Here is an 8,775-nt window from a genome sequence, read left to right on the forward strand (position 1 = left end):
AGATGTGCAATCACAGTAAATGGTTTTATTATAACATCATATCAAAGAAAGAGACACTGAAAATTATTTAAAAGAGTTTTGCATTGCCTACACTACCACCCTCCCCTAACCCCCTGGCAGCACTGCGTGGGAGAGAGAATCTGTGTGCTTGGGGTGGGGAGAGTGAAGTGTGATTGTGGGACTTTGCATTGGAACTCAGTGCTTCCCTGTCACAACAGAACACACACAACACGGGGCAGAATTCTGCTGGTACCCATGGAGGGAGCATTTAGAACAGCCTTAGCCAGAGGAAAATGCTTAGCCCCAACAACAGGAGCTTGAGTTCTGGTGAGCTTCACCACTGGCTGTCTGAAGAGGCCTGTGGCTTGGAATAAATTTGAGAGGCAGTCAGGCCACAAGAACACCAATCCTTAGACAAGTCCTGGTGCTGCACTGAGCTCAGAGCCAGTGGATTTGGGTGCATGTGACTCAGTGAGACACGAGCTATGGCAGCCAAGGGAGTGCATCACCTCTCCTCCACCTCCAGGCAGTGCAGCTCTAAGAGAAACTCCTTCTGCTTGCGGGAAGGAGAGGGAAGGATGCAGAGGACTTTGTCTTACAACTTGGGTGCCAGTCTAGCCACAGTAAAATAAAACAACAAGCAGATTTCTGAAGCCCCTGATGCCAGTCTCTAGTTCCTGGATGGCATTTCTAGGCCCATTCTGGGCCGGAAGGGAACCTGTTGCCCTGAAGAGAAGTCCACAGTCCTGGCAGGATTCACCACCTACTGACTAAAGAGCCCTGGGGCCTTGAATAAACATCAGTAGTAGCCAGGTAGTAGTTACTGTGTACCTTAGGTTAGACCCAGTAATGTACTGGCATGAAGTGTGATGCAGCACAGTTTCAACTGTGGTGGCCATGGGAGTGTTTGTGTCACCCTTCTACAAAGTCCAGGCAGCCTAGTGCTGCAGAGAGATATTCCTTCTGTATGGGGAAAGGGAAGGAAGAGAGTAACATACTTTGCTTGGTAATCTAGGGAATTTTCCTTGGATTTTACCTAAGCCCACAAAAAGTATCTCTAGGATCTGCAAGGCTCACAGCATTACTGAGCTGGAGCACCCCCTAGCACTGATACGTCTGCAGTGACCACAGGCTTAGATTACAACACTCAATTCTCTTTGAATATATGCAGTGCCTTCTCAAGAAGGATGGGTACAAACAAACCCAGAATGTGAAAATTGAAAGAAATTCTTAACTCCTCAATGTCCAGACATTGACTAATATTCATAAGCATCAAGAACATCCAGGAAAACCTCACCAAACAAACTAAATAAAGCACCAGTGACCAATCCTGTAGGAACAGAGAAATGTGACCTTTCAGACAGAGAATTCAAAATAGCTATGTTGAGGAAGCTCATTGAGCTTCAAGATAACACAGAAGAGGAATTCAGAATTCTATCAGAAATTTAACAAAGAGATTGAAATAATTTAAAACATCAAGTAGAAATTCTGGAGTTGAAAAATTCAATTGACAAACTGAAAAATGCATTAGAGTTCCTCAATAGCAGAATTGGTCAACAGAAGCAAGAATTAGTGAGCTTGACACAGGCAATATGAAAATATAGTCAGAGGAGGAAAAAAGAACAAAAAACTATGAAGCAAGCCCACAATATCTAGAAAATAGCCCCAAAGGGCAAATCTAAGAGCTATTAGCCTTGAAGAGGAGGTAGAGAGAGACCATGGTAGAAATTTTATTCATAGAAAAATTAACAGAGAACTTTCCAAACCTAGAGAATTATATCAATACTAAAGTACAAGACGGTCATAGAATACCAAGCAGAGTCAACTCTAATAAGACTACCTCAAGGCATTTTATAATCAAACTATCAAAGGTCAAGGATAAAGAAAGGATACTAAAAGTAGCAAAAGAAAGGAAGCAATAGCCATACTGCCCTGAATGTGACTGATCTCATGGTCTTGTGAAGCTAAGCAGGATTGGGCCTGGTTAGTGCTTGGATGAGAGAAAGTCAACAAATAACATATCAAATGGCTCCAATATGTCTGGCAGAAGACTGCTTAGTAGAAACCTTACAGGTCACAAGAGGGTGGCATGACAATTCAAAGTGATGAAGGAAAAAAAAATACTTTAATTTTAGAATATTTTATCTAGCAAAAATATCTTTCAAACATGAAGGAGAAATAAAGACTTTCCCAAATAAACAAAAGCTGAGGGACTCCATGAACACCAGACCTGTCCTATAAGAAATGTTAAAGGGTGTTATTCAACCTGAAAGAAGAAGGTGTTAACAAATAATAAAAAATTATCTGAATATATAAAACTCACTGGTGACAGTAAGTACACAGACAAATACAAATTAATAGTGTAATTTCAATGTATAAATGACTCATATCTTGATAGAAAGACTAAAAGAAAACCCTATTAAAAATAATAATAACGAAAACTTTTTAAGACATAGTATAAACAGATATAAATAGAAACAATAAAAAGTCAAAAATTGGGGGGATTAAGTTAAAATGTTTATTTTTTTAATTTTGTTTGCTCATTTGGGTTCTTTCATAATCAGAGTTAAGTTGTCTTCAGTTTAAAATGGTTGGTTATAAAATGTTATTTGTAAGCCTTGTGGCAACTTCAAATCAAAAACCTACAACAGATACATAAAAAATAAAAAGCAAAAATTTAAAACATACTACCGGAGAAAATCACACAAAGGATTTACACAAAGGAAATCAGGAAGGAGAGAAGCAATAAAGAGAGGACTACAAAACAAGTAGAAATAACAAAATGGTAGTAGTAAGTCCTTATCTGACAACAATAACATTGAATATAAGTGGACTAAACTCTCCAGTCAAAAGACATAGAATGGCTTGCTGGTTAAAAAAAAAAAAACAAGACTAAAAGAAATTGACTTCACTTACAGGACACATATAGCCTAAAAATAAAGGGATGGAAAAAGATATACCATGCAAATGAAAACCAAAAAAGAGAAGAGTAGCTACACTTATACGAGATAAAATAGATTTCAAGAGAAAAACAGTAAAAAGAGACAAAGAAGATCATTTTATAATGGTAAAGGGCTCAATTCAGCAAGAGGACATAACAATTATAAATGTATATGTGTCTAACACTGGAGCACCCAGATATATAAAGCAAATATTATTGGAGCTAAAGAGAAAGATAGACCCTAATACAGTAACAGCTGGAGACCTTAACATTCCACTTTCAGCATTGGACAGATCATCTACACAGAAAATCAGCAAAGAAACTTTGCACTTAATCTGCACTGTAGACCAAAGGAACGTAATAGGTACTTAGAGAAAATTCCATCCAACAGTGGCAGGATACATATTCTCCTCAGTACATGAATCATTCTCAAGAATAGACGATATGTTGGGCCACAAAACAAGTCTTAAAAAATTCAAAACAGTGAAATTATATTAAATATTTCCTCTGAGACAATGGAATAAAACTAGGAATCAATAACAAGAGGAACTTTGGAAAGTATACGAACACATGGAAATTAAACAGTATTCTTCTGAATGACCAGTGTGTCAATGAAGAAATTAAGAAGAAAATTAACAAATCTATTGAAACAAATGAAAGTAGAAACACAGCATGCCAAAATCTACGGAATATAGCATATTATATTATATTTGTTCTTTCTACTTTTTGATGCCATTGTAAGTGGCATTTTCTTAATTTCACTTTCAGACTAGTATAGAAAACTACAATTTATCTTGTATATTGATCTTATACCTGGCAATGTTGCTAAACTCTTATTAGTTCTAATAGTTTTTTAGTGGATTCTTTAGGCTTTCCTATTTACAAGATCATGTCATCCACAAATGGAGTAGATTTATTTCTTCCTTTCCAATCTTGATGTCTTTCCAGAGAATTTTGATGGTAGAGAAAGATGTAGCAGCCACTTCCAGCTAGCCAAAATTACATGGTTGAAATAAATCAATGGTTGAAATTCTGATTAAATGAATGTCAGGATAGGTTCACTGCAAGTTTTGTTAGAAGCTAAGTTGCTGACTTTTTACCTGGAGTTCCTTAAACTCTCTCTATTTAGAAATATCAAGAATGCAAGAGTTTGAAATGAAACTAAAGCTTCAGAGGAGGGTTAAATCAAATTAGAAGGTTATGTGTTCATAAGGGCATTGAACTACGAAGACCATCATACACACTTTACTGGCCAAGCCAGAAGATTACAGGAGATAACTTCATAGTATATGTCATAATGAGGACATGTAAATATATGTGAGTATATACAGGCAATTAATTTTATAAAAAGTCATCAAAATGAGGATGATAAGGAAGCAACTATGACAAATCATACAAGGTTTGCTATTTTCTGTTTGATATTGTTGCTCAGAAATCATTTCAGCAATGTACATATCTCATAGTTTAAATGCAACTTAAATAATTACCATACATATAAAACTCAGATGGTAATAGAGGTCATAAGACACTACCCAGGAAATTATAAAAATAAAAATAACTTTTATGGTTGTCTTTTTAGGCAGAACTTGCAAGTACTTTCTGTAAGCATGACATGCTATAATTTTTTCCCAATAACTTCCAGTGATTTCTCCTCACTTTTACCTTTGGAGGCAATATAGGGAAAAATTTAAAGTTATATTACCACAAGGTGACTTGCAAATCATTTTTTTCTATGGGCACTCTTGGGAGCTGTCCGCATGACATGTGATACACTCTAATCCAAGGGTTTAATAAGTCCATTTCATGGTCATAACATCAACTTTTCATGAAACTATGTAGGCAGAAATGGATAAAATTCACCCAGAAGGTAAATGTAGCAGGGTTTTTTTTTTTTTTTGAGGGGACAGGAATCTACATTTAACTCTTGCTAATAGTTTTAATTTATCAAACTGACTTGCTTTTAGATCACACAATTTTGAAAGTTTCATCCAAATCACTGAAACAGGATTAAATTTTAAATTAAAAAAAATTTCAACTTCAGGTAACATTAGTTTCCCCCATCCTCAGTCTAAAGAAGAATAATGATGTATTTAATATTAATAAAGAACAAAATGCCTTATATTCACATATCAAATGTTTAAAGCAGTCAACACATTATCTCCTTGAGTCAGTGGCTAATTATATAGTTCATAAATTTTATTAGATTCTAAATTCTCCAGATCCTAATATTGTGTTTTTGATTTCTTTTTCTTTTCTTTTTAAATTGTGTCTTTTAAAAAAAATTATACTTCAATGCTTTGCAAAATGCCTGGCAAAGCATTACTGCAGGGTCCCTTACTGCAGGTTCGACATTCTGTCCATTTGACTAAGTCTAGAGGTACTAATCAGTTGGATGATTATAAAATCTTTTTCTTACATGCATATAAAACTCATCTCAGATATATCCATTCTACATTAATCAGGTATTAATTAAGCTACTATGACTTTAAAGTTCAATTAGCTAGTGCTTATGGTAAAAATATATATAGTTGCTGAGAAAAAAAAATTATATAGCTGCTGATATCTTGTAGTCACCTGGCAGCTCACAGCTATACAGTGGTGTGCCCTGCTGAGCATTAACAACTTCAGAGAATGTTAACATCAGATGAGATCATTCTGTGATCATAATACAACAAGACAAAACGCCACAAATGCAAACATCACAATGACCAAATGGCCCTCTCTCCTGGCAAATACGAATGGCTACTGCTTCTTTTCTTATGACTATTCCAGCCCAACTTAGCTTCTCCCACCTCCTAGATAAAATTAATAAGATACTGAAACATAAGTTGTTCCTACTTCCTGACAACACCCAATACCAAACAAACCTAGAGTCCTTAAACTTTCCCCCAAATTACCTAGTATAAGACTAAATTTATAATAATCAGACTCTAACCCTCTCTTAACTTAATTCCTTCCCCATAATTTCCATGGTGCATGATTTTCCTTACTGCAGAAAATAAATATACCCAAACGTGTTTGACTATAGATATGTATGTTCCTGGTGGTCTTTGGGTAATGGGATTTACCACTACCTAATTGTATGCCAATATACACATATGTGGCTGTTATAGAGCTACCTGCAATGACAGAGTCAAATACAGATACAAACAGAAAAAGATATTCCAGTTTGGTGGCAAGAACTTAACAAAGGTTTACTAAGTGCTAGATTAATGACTGAACATCTGAACAAAATTAATGGAGAATAACAATTTTCTGGTCAACACATTATAATGTAAATGGGATTGGGTTATTCCCTAAGATTTGAAAGAGGCGGCAGATCAAAGGAACCCTATATTAGCCTGGAGTTTTAAGAAAGTAAACCTCTGTTCCAGGAAAACATCACCCTTTAAATGCTGTCAAATCTTAGGGAATCACAAGCAGTTGTCTATCCCTGCTGCCCTCGTGTGTTAGAAAGACCTGATCTTCAGCTACCTGAGGCTCCACTGAAAATTTGTTCTTCACTTATCCATCATATCTGTTAAAAATTTGCTATTTTCAGTCCTAATGTTTCTATGTTCCTAATGTTTCTATGTAACTTCAGCCTTTGGAGCACACAGTGAAGAAATTAGCCTTCAGACCTTATTTCACCACCCAGTATTTGTAGCCACTCTGCCCATATAGTCTTTCACTTGAACATCATTCTTTATTATTTTGAAACTAAACTAAAGACTTCAGTCCAGTTTCCAATTCTTCTCAGCCTCTTTCTGCTTCCATCAATTTGATTTGTCATACTGACATCTGGTGGACGAAACATTCCGCTCCCAAATGCTCCATCACCAGTTCCACTTCATCAAATCACTCCCTACTCTGGATCAAACAAATGTTTGGCCATAAAGTGTTTGGCAATTTGAACTCTGGGTTTGTTTGTTTGTTTTTCCTATTCTTCATCTCTTCATCAATCTCAACTAGTTTTCTTCAACCTCCTGGAAGCTCTGAACCTTTTCTCAAAACTGGGGTCATGTGAACAATGCAGATTAATAGGCCAGTAGTATATAAACCCACTTAAATTGTGCCTACATGCGTATATCAATTTTAATTACTTGATTAATTTTACTTGTTCAGCTAATATAAGTGGACTTTATGTACAGATATAAGCAAATCCAATATTTTTTTTCAAAAGATGAAGAAATTGAAACTGTTACTGGAATATAGTCTAACTAGTGGAAACATGCGAAATATACCTGCAGCACAGATTTTGTGTTTTTGAGTCCACTTATGTTTATAGCAAAGATTTCAAAAGCATTCACTTTTTTTCCTGATAAATTCAATGGGAAACCTATTAGTGATTGATTAAGTACTACATGCTAAATGGAAGGATTGAAATGATTTTTGCATTCTGATGGATTCTGAATTAGTGTTCATTGTTATAATTACCTCTCAAGTTAAAGATTTAGGCATCAGTAAATGAAGCCCAATCAGATGTGTACACAGAACACTGACATATAAAAGACTAGTGGGAGAGCAGCTTATCCAGGAAATGCATTTAATTAGATTCTGTGAAAAATAGCATACTCTATGAGATTTATAATGTATATTAAATAAACCATTTAAAGAAAGCCACCGTTATTGTTTACTTATGCAATAAAAATAGGAAAATAGAAAATAAATAGGATAGTCATAAGAGTTTGTTAATGAAATAAAAGTTAAATGTTAAATGAAATAAAAGTTAACTAGAATCAGTTCTTCTGACATAGAGAACTGATTTTAGATATTCTGTTAGTAAAGACAGTATTACAATATCCCTGAGGCACAAGAAACTCTTGAGTTTAAGTACTACAATTTTATTTTCTCAATCCATGGTTTTATATAACATTAGACAGAGGATGTAGTGGATTCATTAAATAGAGTAAATGTAAACAAATCCTGTTGAAATTGGATTTTTATAAATACTGGATTGGAGAACAAAGAAAGTGCAACAGAATCTTTCTATGGAGAAGATTCTCCTGATACACAATGCTAGTTAAAAATAATACCATTCTTATTTAGTAAATCTCCTTGAATGTCTCTATTAAAGACCCCATGCAAATGCTGGCAATTAAATGAGTAATTTTATAATTTTGGTTTAAAGTACTAATTAAGGTTTAAATAAATTTAGCATGGCATCACCTTAGAATCCTGATTTGCCTAAAGTGGTTCCACTTGCCTCCATTTTCAAGTGAATAATGCTGATGAAGAAACATAAACTAGTTCTGTTCTAATTTCAGTCAAATTAGACTCTCTCTCTCTATATATATATAGTCAATAAAAGAATTTTGACCAAATTACAATATTTTTGTAAACACGTACTCATAGTCATTTACAATTTTTACCCTGTGTAAAGTGAGTGTTGCAAAACAAGCCCATTAGACACTTGTTTCACTGTCTCATGTTTATAATATTTGTATAAACATATGTAAAATAATATATATAATATAAAAAGAAGAAAAATCTGGAAACTGAGAACAAAAATGAGATAAAAATATCAAATACCCACTGAATTCTTGCCACGTATGCAGTCTTCCTGAAAATAGTGCTGACATTGAGTCTTTTCTGCTTATTGTATTCCTGGAAAACCCTTCACCCAGAGTTTCTTAGCTAATTAAAGGCACATAATAACTACTGATACCAGTCATGTTTGATCTACATCCTTATTTCACATCTTAATTTTAGGTCCTGTAGCCTATTGACCAGTGTGGTTGCTTTGTTTGCAATTTTTAAATGTTAGCATATATAAAAATTCACTCAGGAAGCATGTCAAAAAAAAAAGCAGATTCCTAGGCAGCACACCTAGAGATTATAATACATTATTTCTG

The sequence above is a fragment of the Lemur catta genome, chromosome 11, assembly GCF_020740605.2.
Source record: "Lemur catta isolate mLemCat1 chromosome 11, mLemCat1.pri, whole genome shotgun sequence".
Classification (NCBI taxonomy): Eukaryota; Metazoa; Chordata; class Mammalia; order Primates; family Lemuridae; genus Lemur; species Lemur catta.